Source organism: Mandrillus leucophaeus, unplaced genomic scaffold (assembly GCF_000951045.1).
Source record: "Mandrillus leucophaeus isolate KB7577 unplaced genomic scaffold, Mleu.le_1.0 Scaffold372, whole genome shotgun sequence".
In the NCBI taxonomy this organism is placed as follows: domain Eukaryota; kingdom Metazoa; phylum Chordata; class Mammalia; order Primates; family Cercopithecidae; genus Mandrillus; species Mandrillus leucophaeus.
Genome location: NW_012103943.1, coordinates 138,858 through 150,925, shown reverse-complemented (window position 1 = coordinate 150,925; position 12,068 = coordinate 138,858). Strand labels below are relative to the sequence as shown.

At 48.3% G+C, this 12,068-nt stretch overlaps 1 pseudogene; it reads left to right on the top strand.

The window, feature by feature from the left end:
- Positions 1-3,093: 3,093 nt before the first annotated feature.
- On the top strand, positions 3,094-3,859 carry LOC105546875 (annotated as a pseudogene).
- The last annotated feature ends 8,209 nt before the right edge of the window (positions 3,860-12,068 follow it).

Genomic DNA, 12,068 nt, shown 5'->3' with positions numbered 1-12,068 from the left:
CAGCCATCCTTCCCATAGATGTAGCCGAGGAAGCTCCTGTTGACATGCAACTGTGGACCTTCCCACACTGACACTGACTCGACACTGCCTCCCTCTCCTCCGCTCACTTAGAAAGGCCTGCACTTCATGCTTTAAGTGATCATTTTATTTCTTAAATGCATTCCAAACTTTTTTTTTTTTTTTTTGAGACGGAGTCTCGCTCTGTCGCCCAGGCTGGAGTGCAATGGCACAATCTCAGCTCACTGCAACCTCCACCTCCTGGTGACTCTCCTGCCTCAGCCTTCCAAGTAGCTGGTACTACATGTGCCCGCCACCATGCCCTCCAGCTAATTTTTGTATTTTTAGTAGAGACAGGTTTCACCACGTTGGCCAGGCTGGTCTTGAACCCCTGACCTCAGGTAATCTGGCCGCCTCGGCCTCCCAAAGGGCTGCAATTACAGGCATGAGCCCCTGCACCTGGCCCCAAACATTTCTCATCAAACACCATGTCTGCACTTTACACAAGTAGATTTTGATGTACAATGCCTTTGTAATAGTTTATTCTTTTATTTGATGAATATATTGAGCACCTACCATGTGCCAGGTATTGTTCCTGTCACTGAGGACACAACAGTGAGTGAGACAGATGTAACCCTGTTCTCAGGAGAGCACAGCCTCATGGGGGAAACAGGCCATAAAGGAGTCAGTGAACAGGATCACCTTGCACAGAGATACATGCTGCAAACACAATAAAGCAGGATTCAGAGAGACTTATGGGAGGAGGGGCTACTCAAAATTGCACAGAGAGGACCTTCCAAGGAGGTGCTATTTGAGTGAAAGCAGAGATGGCAAGAGGGCACCAGCCCCCTGAAGGTCCAGGCAGAGAGAATGCCAGCTGGGAAAACGTCCAGTGCAAAGGCCCAGGGGCAGGGTAGTCCTGAGTGGCTGGCAGGAGATACAGTCAGAAGGAGTACATGGGAACAAGCCAAGAAGGGACAGATGGGCTGAGGTCAGGAGGCTGGGCCTTAGTCTGAGTGTGATGAGCTTCTATTGGGGAGTTTTGAGCAGAAGAGTGTTAGGATCCCTTTGCAGCTTTTGTTTTGTTTTGTTTTGAGACGAAGTCTCACTCTATTGCCCAGGCTGGAGTGCAGTAGCATGATCTCAGCTCACTGCAACCTCCACCTCCTGGGTTCAAGAGATTCTCGTGCCTCAGCCTCCTGAGTAGCTGGGATTACAGGCTTGCATCATCACCACACCGGGCTAATTTTTGTATTTTTAGTACAGAAGGGGTTTCACCATGTTGGCCGGGCTGGTCTCAAACTCCTGACCTCAAGTGATCCACTTGCTTCAGCCCCCCAAAGTGCTGGGATTACAGGTGTGAGCCACCATGCCCGGCCACCTTTGTGTTTTGAGCAGCTTATTCCCGCTGCTGAAGGGAGGAAAGCCAGTATCCTGGCATGGGTGGAAACAATGTCTGTAGTGTCCCGGGTGAGAGATGCTGGTGTCGTGCACCGGGATGGGTGGATGTAATTCTGGGCTTTCTCAAAACTCTACTATGTAAGACAAGGGTCATGCAAGGTTGGTTTGTTGGGTTTCATAGGATGGAATCTTGAAAGTGTGAAGGCCTGGCCCTTTAGGGACTTTTGGGGTCACTGTATACAAAGCCTTTGCAGACAATACAGTGAGGCCCACAGCAGAGAAGGAGCAGTACAAGATCACACAGCTGGTCAGTGGGGAAGGCCAGGCTGGGAACAGCATCTCCAGGCTGTGAAAACATACATTTTCTTTCTTTTCTTTTTTCCCCCTTTTTTTTTTTTTTCTTTGAGACAGAGTCTCACTCTGTCATCCAGGCTGGAGTGCAGTGGTGTGATCTCGACTCAGTGCAATCTCCGCCTCCCAGATTCAAGCAACTCTCCTGCCTAAGACTCCCGCATAGCTGGGATTACAGGCATGCGGCACCACGCCCGGTTAATTTTTGTATTTTTAGGAGAGACGGGGTTTCCCTATGTTGGTCATGCTGGTCTTGAACTCCTGACCTTGTGATCCTCCTGCCTCAGCCTCCCAAAGTGCTGGGATTACAGGCGTGAGCCACCGCACCCAGCCCTGAACATACATTTTCTAGTGGCCAAAACCCAGACAGTCTAGAAGAGACTCGTATATAGAACTGGACACCACAGTCTGCAGGCTTCCAGTCAGCAAAGCCCGCTCCAGGCCTTCATATGCTCATCACATCTTCCATTGTAACATTTTGGGAGCGTTCACCAACATCTTTCCACACTAGGCTCTGCCTATCTGTCAGCGCTTTTAGACGAGGGCCCATCTCTAATTGCCATTGACGCCCCTCCACTCACAGTTATGTGATGAGGACATGCTGGCTGAATTAAGGTCAAAGACAGGGATGCTGCCTTCAGCCCCAGCGTCTGAGAACAAAGCAGGCTGGCCCTCTGCAGCATGATGACTGAGGCACAGGCTCAGGATTCAGCAGAGTAAGTCTCTTCAGCAGATGAAGTAACTGAGCAAATCACTTACTCTGATTTGCTCAGTTACTTCCTCTGAAAAATGGGGATAAAGTACCTATTTTATAAGGCAGGGATTAAAAGCAATAGTGTATGTAAAGTCCTTCACATGATGGCACTCAAAAAACACTGAGTTGGCCGGCCATGGTGACTCACGCCTGTAATCCCAGCACTTTGGGTGGCTGAGTGGGTGGATCACCTGAGGTCAGGAGTTTGAGACCGGCCTGGCCAACATGATGAAACCCTGTCTCTAGTAAAAATACAAAAATTAGCCAGGCATGGTGGCAAGTGCCTATAATCCCAGCTGCTTGGAAGGCTGAGGCAGGAGAATCACTTGAACCTGGGAGGCAGAGGTTGCAGTGAGCCGAGACCGTGTTGCTGCACTCCAGCCTGGGCAATAAGAGCAAAATTCCATCTCAAAAAAAAAAAAAAAAAGCACTGAGTAAAAAGTGATAGTTGTTACAGACTGAAGCTCTGTTCATTTATCTAATTGCAAAGGAACTGCAATCTAATTCTGAACATAAAGCAAGCCCGGGCTCTGCTGAGTGCCTTTCCCCTGCGGTCTGTGCAGCCTGCTACCTCCCTGAGCTGCAGTGAGATGTCCAGGGGTAAGCAGAACGAGACAAGAGTCGGCGAGTTCCTCTTGCTCGGCATCACCAGTGACTCAGGGCAGCATGGGGCCCTCTTCTGGCTCTTCCTGTGTATGTACTTAGTCACACCCTCACCATCCTGGGCATCGGCTCCAACTCTCGCCTGCACACCCCCATGTACTTCTTCTTCACCCATCTCTCCTTTGTCGACATCTGCTTCATCACCAACCTGATCCCCAAGCTCCTGGCCAACCATGTGGCAGGAACACAGACGATCTCTTTTTTTTTTTTTTTTTTTGAGACGGTCAAAAACACGGTCTTCATGAGCAGACTGGCCTTTTGCTCCTCTGCCCAGAAGATTTCACACTTCTACTGCGACGCCTACCTGCTCATGAAGATTGCCTGCTCACACACACATGTCAATCAGCGTGTATTCCTGGAAGCTGTGGTCCTGTTCCTGGCTCCTTGTGTACCCATCTTGGTCTCCTACATCTGCATTGCTGCAGCCATCCCCCAGATTCCATCTCCACAGGAAGGCGCAAGGCATGTTCCACATGTAGCTCTCACCTGTCTGTGGTCACCCTGTTCTACGGAACTGTCCTGGGGATCTGCATATGACCCCCAGACTCCTTTTCAGCCCAGGACTCCATAGCAACCATCATGTACACTGTAGTGACCCCTATGCTAAACCCCTTCACCTACAGCCTGAGGAACAAGGAGTTCAGAACAAGAAGCCTCTTTAGTGGGGGCTCACACCCATCACGGTGCTGGTGAGTGCTGGGCCGATGTCTGGGGAGGTTCAAGATAGGAGGAAACAGAACCTGACTCTGAATGTCACCTCAACACCACTTCCTTCCACACACCAATTTAGACTATTTTTAGAGAAAGAAAAAACAAAACTGAAAGTAGAAGAAGAATTAGAAGAGAATTTTACTATTATTACAAGAGCTATGCCTTTCTCTGGGAATCTAAATCAGCTGCAGGTAACAGAAAATCCCAATTACATCTATTTAAACAAGACAGGGGTTTATTTTTGTCTTCCATAATGACAATTCCAGAATGGGAAGTCCAAGGCCAGAAATGTGGCTCCTTCTAGATCCCTCCTCCACCAGCCACAGAGTGAGGCTTTCATCCCTGTGTTTCCAAAATGGCTGCTGGGGATCCCACCATCTTGTCCTGTCCCAGTGACAGGATGAGGAGAGGAAGGGCCAAAGGAGTTTATCAATTTCAAGAGGTTTCCCAGAATCCCCACTCAGCATCTTCTTTTCACACCTCAATGACCTCCCGCCTGCCAAGCAGGCTGGGGAAGGTCGTTGTCATATGTTGCTGTTGTTTGTTCACTTGCTTGTTAGGGCTAGACACATCGCCACTTCCAATAAAATAGAGATTCTCTTAGAAAGGAAGAGAAGTAAGTGGATGATGGACAAAGGGAAGACATGCTGCAATACCTGACTTATTTTGCCACATTCACAGATGTGAGGTCATATAGTTATTATAGAAGTTTTGTACATGGATTCCCTCTGGACTAATTCCTAAACATCAGAGTGAGGAGACAAGCAATGTGAGGAAAAGTGATGGGGAGATTTTGTGGCATTAACTTATTGTGAGACTACAAGTTTTTTAAGAAGGAGTAGATTTTATTTGAGATTTGTTTTTGCTCTGTGGGAACTTTTGTGGGTTTTCTGTTTGTTTGTTTGTTTGTTTGTTTGTTTGTTTGAGACGGAGTTTCACTCCTGTTGCCCAGGCTGGAGTGCAGTGGCGTGATGTTGCACTCTGCCTCGTGGGTTCAAGTGATTCTCCTGCCTCAGCCTCCCAAGTAGCTGGGATGACAGTTGCACGCCACCATGCCCAACTAATTTTTGTGCTTTTAGTAGAGATGAGGTTTCACCATGTTGGCCAGGCTGGTCGCAAACTCCTGACCTCAGATGATGTACCCGCCTTGGCCTCCCAAAGTGCTGGGATTACAGGCGTAAGCCACCGTGCCCGGCCCCTCTGTGGGAACTTAATATGGGGAAGAACTTATACTGTTCAAATTTTGCACATTGTAATATTGATATAAACTGCTCTTAAAATAAAGCACCACAATACTCCAAATGTAATAAAGGAGACAATGAAGCATACAGTCAAATATCAAGTATTTCACAAGGCTTTGTGGGACATATATTTCTAGGTTCAATATCAAGGGCTAAATCAATACAATTTGTACAAAATCAGCTGCACGAGACTTTGTAATTGCTATGCCTTCTTAGTTTTTGTGTTTTCTGATGTTTTGACATTGAGGGCCTCTATAATGGGAGAGGGACTGCCTCTCCCAGAGTTAGGTAATTCCTAGAGATAGAGATAGCACACAACTCAACTAGGGTGGTGCCTTTGACACGCAAGCTCATCATTCCAGAACCCAGACCACCCCCAGCTTCTCACTCTGGGCCAACACTTCCCTTCCACAATCATCCCAGGTCCAGGTATCAGGCCACTAGGTATAGATCCTATGCCCAGAGCTCACTGAAATTACTCAAACCAGCCAATCCTAAACCTGTGTAGCCTGCCTCTCCCATTCCTAACTGCAGAAACCATAACAAAGGCTCTTCCCCATGTTTTCTTCTTGCTTCCTCTACCTCCTGACCAATGCTAGCACTTCCCATGTGGCCCACCGTAGCATGCTGTGCCTCCTGTTTCTAGCAATCTGTGACATAAAAACTTCTTCCTTCAAGACAGTCATTTCTGTGTCTGTGTGTCTTACCATACCTGATTAAAACAAACCCTGGGAATATTTTTATCCCAGTGTGATAGTTTGTTTGTTTGTTTTTGTATTTGTAGTAGAGACAGAGTTTCACCATGTTAGCCAGGCTGGTCTCAAACTCCTGACCTCAACTGATCTTCCCACCTCGGCCTCCCAAAGTGCTGGGATTACAGGCGTGAGCCACCTCACCCAGCCCCGATGTGATAGTTTTAAAACTGAGAATATCCAATATGCTTGGAGTGGTGAAGCAGGCACTTAAGGTGTGAATCAAAGATAAATCAAATTGTGACTGATGGTGATACAAACAGAAGACAAGGAAACACTGGGTAGAAGAGGGCGGTTCCCTGGAAAAGGCCCCACCCTCAAGCCTGAAGACCTGAAGCCCTAAGTGAGGACAGGCATTTCTGTTTTCCTGCCCAAAACGTTGCCTTTGGGTCCACCATGCCCCCCACCCTGTGACCATATAAACCCAAGACCTTAGTGGGCACAGACACAAGCGGCCGAATGTCAAGAGGAGCAGAGGAACAGACCAGCAGACACCAGCAGACCAGCAATGGTGGAATGACACAGCAGAGAAAGGGAGAAGAGGAAGGATGTCTAGACACCAAGGGGAGTTCAGCTGGGGATAGGTGGGCTGACTCCAGGGAAAGACCACCTTCTCACTCCATCCCCACTTCCAGCTCCCCATTCATCTCACTGAGAGCCACCTCCGCCAGACAATAAAACCTTGTACTCATCCTTGATTTTTCTGGTACACTGGGCGAGAACTCAGGCTGTCACACTGGTCCCCTGCCCTCGCATTAAGGCAGAGGGTTTACTGAGCTGATTAACACAAGCCGTCTGCAGATGGCAAAGCTGAAAGAACACACTGTAACATATGCCCACATGGGCTTCGGGAGTTATAGACACCCCACCCTAGGCACCACCATGGGGCCGGAGCCCAAAAGCACTCCCCACACCCTCTGCACCTGCCCATCTGCATGCTCCCACTTGGGGCTCCAGCAGCCACACCCCTGTTGCATGTCCTGCCAGGGGCATAAGGGACCTCCCCGGTTTCAATGGGAGAGTAAACTGGGGCAAACTTTCTGCAAGAAAATGTAGCAATTTTTACCAAATCCATAAAAACCTGGCTCAACAAATCATATTTTAGGAATTTACCATTAAAGAAACATAACAAGTTGTTATGACGCTCATTATACTATTTAGATAATAATAAAAAGAAAAGATTTAGATGTCCATTGGTTTGAGAAATGTTAAATAAATTATTATTTTGTTCTTAAAAATCATGACAATCTATACTTACTAACATGGAAAGATGTCAAAGATATGCTCAGTTTTTTAAAAAAGCAAGTAAAAGGACAGAATAAACCACTCTTTGTACACATAATCATGCATAGAAAAATGTTCTTAATAGATATATATATAAAACATCTTAAGGATGAGTATCTCTTAGCAAAGGGTAATTTTCATACAGAGTTTCTGCATCCAAATATTTTAAGGGAGTGTTTTTTTCTCTTATAATCAGAAAAACAGCAGTTTCATTTATTCAAAAACATACAAAAATATTGAGGGTAGTGCAGAGAAGCCTGTCACTTACATGGTCCCTCCAGTTTGCCTGACCCAGGAGGAAGGCCCAGTGGTGATAGGTGATGGAGCAGCACGTTAGTGGTGGGCTTGAGGAAGCCAGAATGGAGAGAGGGATATCACGCAAAAGGTCAGAGGAGGGAGCTCCAGGATCAGCACCCCGCCAAAGCAATGGCTGACCTTGAAAGAGCAAAAGGAATCAAAATTCCAATTTTGGAATCCTGGAACCTGATTGGACCCTTAGAACAACCAGTGGAGTGCTTCACGAAGGGGGAGGCTACTGCACTTTGGTATGAAAGCAGCAAGTATAATCGGCTACCACCCCACCCCTCCTCCCACCATTTCTCAGCCCCACTGGAGGGTCAGCCGGCTGCCAGATCAGAAAGCCAGGACCTTGTCTTGCAAATCTGGGGGTTGTATAATACGTATTGGGTGATCTGAATAGTATTCTGAGGGACCAGAGCAGACATCAGCCTTGGTTTCATCCTGAGGAGAGAAGCCATTTCTCTTACTGTCTCCTGTCTCTGAAGAGGAGGAGGAAGTAAAAGTTGAAAAACAACAGGAATGAAGTCAGTGGCAAGACCAGCTGGTGCCACTGATGACCAGGCCGAGGCTAAAAGATTAACCCCCCACTCTAACCATATGTGCTCTCAATCTATCACGACCCTTTCACATGGAACACCTTAGAGTTGTAAGCCCTTAAAAGGGCCAGGAGGCCAGGAACTGTGTCTTCAGGGAGCTTGGCTCTTAAGACGTGAGTCTGCTGACGCTCCTGGCCGAATAAAAACCTCTTCCTTCTTTAATCGGGTGTCAGAGGAGTTTTGTCTGCGGCTCGTCCTGCTACATTTCTTGGTTCCCTGACTGGGAAGCGAGGTGGTTAACAGACAGTGGTGGAGGCAGCCCCTTAGGCAGCTTAGGCCTGTCCCATGAAACATCCCTGCGGGGGACTCCAGCCAGCTTGAGTGACACAGATCCTGAGCGCGCTCCCAGGTAAGCAATTGCCCCAGTGGAACGTCTCGTCAGAGCAGCGCACAGCAGACCCCCACAGAGGATTAACGCAGTGGCTGAACACCGGGAAGGAATGGCACTTTAAGTCTGGGCATCTGAAACTTGGTTAGACTGGCCTTTGGAACTTGCCCACTCCATTTGAGCGGAAGCATGGCCCGATCACCCACGGCGTGCCTGTACCGGCACTTTGGTTTTTGACTTGACTTGAATTGCTTGATACTTTGGTTTTGGTTTTGACCTGGCTTGAATTTCTGGATACTCTGATTTTGGTTTTGATTCTGGTTTGGTGTAAACTGAAAAAGTGTGTGTGTGCCCTTTTCACCCGTTCTTTATTCTGTGGTGTGAGCGTGTGGTGTTCTGTCTCGAGGAAACATGGGTCAGACACAAAGTGAGCCCACTCCACTAGGAACTATGTTGAAAAATTTCAAGGAAGGATTTAGTGGAGACTATGGGGTTACTATGACACCAGGAAAACTTAGAACTTTATGTGAAATAGATTGGCCAACATTAGAAGTGGCCTGGCCATCAGAAGGAAGCCTGGACGGGTCCCTTGTTTCTAAGGACTGGTAAGTCAGGATACTCAGACCAGTTCCCATACACAGACACTCGGTTACAGCTGGTGCTAGACCCCCCACAGTGGCTAAGAGGGCAGGCAGCAGCAGTGCTAGTAGCAAAGGGACAGACAGCCAAGGAAGGATCCCACTCCACCCGACAAGGGAAATCAACTCCCGAAGTTCTGTTCGACCCAACATCAGAAGATCCATTGCAGGAGATGGCACCAGTGATCCCAGTGGTGCCCTCCCCTTACCAGGGAGAGAGGCTCCCGGCTCTTGAGCCCACAGTGTTTGAGCCTTTGCAAGACAAACATACCCCTAGGCCACCCAGAGTAGACAAGAGAGGGGGTGAAGACTCGGAGAAACCCCTCCCTTGGCAGCTCATTTACAACCCAAAACTGGGATACAAATGCCCCTGAAACAGCAGCAGTATCCTGGGATAGATGAGGATGGGCACATGGTGGAGACGCGGGTTTTTGTGTATCAGCCCTTCACCTCTGCCGACCTTCTCAACTGGAACAACAATACCCTGTCCTATACTGAAAAGCCACAAGCTCGAATTGATTTGCTCCAAACTATTATCCAGACCCATAACCCCACTTGGGCTGACTGCCACCAGTTGCTCATGTTCCTCTTTAACACAGATGAAAGGGACAGAATGCTCTAAGCAGCAACTAAGTGGCTGGAGGAACATGCCCCGGCTGATTACCAAAACCCCTGAGAGTATGTAGGGACCCAGTTCCCAGGAACCGACCCCCAGTGGGACCCAGATAAAAGAGAGGTTATGCAAAGGCTGAACCGCTACAGGGCAGCTCTCCTGGAAGGATTAAAGAGGGAGCCCAGAAGGCCACAAACGTTAACAAGGTCTCTGAGGTCATTCAGGGAAAAGAAGAAAGTCCAGCACAATTCTACGAGAGACTGTGTGAGGCCTGTCGTATGTATACTCCCTTTGATCCCAACAGCCCTGAAAATCAGCGCATGATTTAGTTAGTCAAAGCGCAGAAGGCATTAGAAGAAAACTGCAGAAACGGGCTGGGTTTGCAGGGATGAATACATCAGTTATTAGAAATAGCTAACCAGGTGTTTGTAAACAGGGACGCAGTAAGCCGTAAGGAAAACCTCAAAGAGAATGAACACCAGGCCCGGCGAAACACTGACCTGTTAGCTGCAGCCATCAGAGGGGTCCCCCCAAAGAGGCAAGGGAAGCGGGCGCCTGCCCCTCCACACCTGTGGGTGTTTCTCGTCAGGTAGAACGAGAGACTTGAGAAAAGAAATGAGACACAGAGACAAAGTATAGAGAAAGAAAAAGTGGGCCCAGGGGACCGGGCGCTTAGCATTCAGAGGACCCATGCCAGCACCGGTCCCAAGTTCCCTCAGTATTTATTTATTGATCATTATCTTCACCATCTTGGAAAAAGGGGAAGTGGCAGGACAATAGGGTCATAGCAGGGAGGAGGTCAGCAGAAAAACATGAATAAAGATCTCTGTGACATGAATAAGTTTAAGGAAAAGTGCTGTGCTTTGATGTGCACATATGCAAACATCCTCATTAACATTTTCAGTGCATAAACAGCAGCATTGCCACTAGCACATCCCACCTCCAGCCCTAAGGCAGGTTTCTCCTATCTCAGTAAATAGAACATACAAGTGGGTTTTACACCAAGACGTTCCATTGCCCAGGGACAGGCAGGAGACAGATGCCTTTCTCTAGCTCAACTGCCAAGAGGCCTTCTTTCCTCTTTTACTAATTCTCCTCAGCACAGACCCTTTATGGGGGTGTCGGGCTGGGGGATGATCGGGTCTTTCCCTTCCCACGAGGCCATATTTCAGACTATCACATGGGGAGAAACCTTGGACAATACCTAGCTTTCCTAGGCAGAGGTCCCTGCGGCTTTCCGCAGTGTTTGTGTCCCTGGGTACTTGAGATTAAGAGAATGGTGATGACTTTTCACAAGCATACTGCCTTCAGGCACTTGTTTAACAAAGCACACCCTGCACAGCCCAAAATCCATTAAACCTTGAGTCACCACAGCACATGTCTCTGCAAGGACAGGGTTGGGGGTAGGATTACAGATTACCAGCATCTCAAGGCAGAAGAATTTTTCTTAGTACAGAACAAAATGGAGTCTCTTGTGTCTACTTCTTTCTACATAGACACAGTAACAGTCTGATCTTTCTTTTCCCCACAGAAAGAAACTCAGCCTGGCTGTCAGAGTCTGCAGAGTAACCAGTGTGCTTATTGTAAAGAAATAGGACATTGGAAGAACAAATGCCCTCAGCTAAAAGGAAAACAAGATGACTCAGAGCAGGAGGCCCCAGACAAGGAGGAAGGGGCCCCGCTCAACCTGGCAGAAGCGTTATTAGACTGAGGGGGACCGGGCTCAAGTGCCCCCAAAGAGCCTATGGTCAGGAAGACAGCTGGGGGTAAAGACATCAATTTTGTTGTAGATACCGGTGCTGAACATTCTGTAGTAACGGCCCCGGTCGCCCCCTTACCCAAAAAGCCCATTGACATAATCGGAGCCACGGGGCTTCAGCAAAGCAAGCTTCCTGCTTGCCCCAGACTCGTACTGTGGGAGGACATAAAATGATTCATCAGTTTTTGTACATGCCTGACTGCCCCTTGCCCTTGCTGGGAAGGGACTTGCTTAGCAAGCTGAGAGCCACTATCTCTTTTACAGAGCACGGCTCTTCGCTGTTAAACTGACCTGGAACGGGAGTCATTATGACCCTTTCGGTACCCCGGGAGGAGGAACGGAGGCTTTTCTTAACTGAGCTGGGCCAAGAGACAAGACCAGCTCTGGCCTAAGTGGTGGCCAAGAGTGTGGGCGGAAGACAACCCTCCAGGTTTGGCAGTCAACCAAGCCCCCGTACTTCTAGAAGTTAAAGACTGGGGCCCACAGGCAAAAACAGTCTCCAGTCCCCAGAGAAGCTCTTGAAGGTATCCAGGTCCATCTCAAGCACCTGAGAACCTTTGGCATTATAGTTCCTTGTCAGTCTCCATGGAACACTCCCCTCCTGCCTGTTTCCAACCAGGGACCAAGGACTACAGGCTGGTACAGGATTTGCGCTTGGTCAATCAAGCTACAGTGACTTT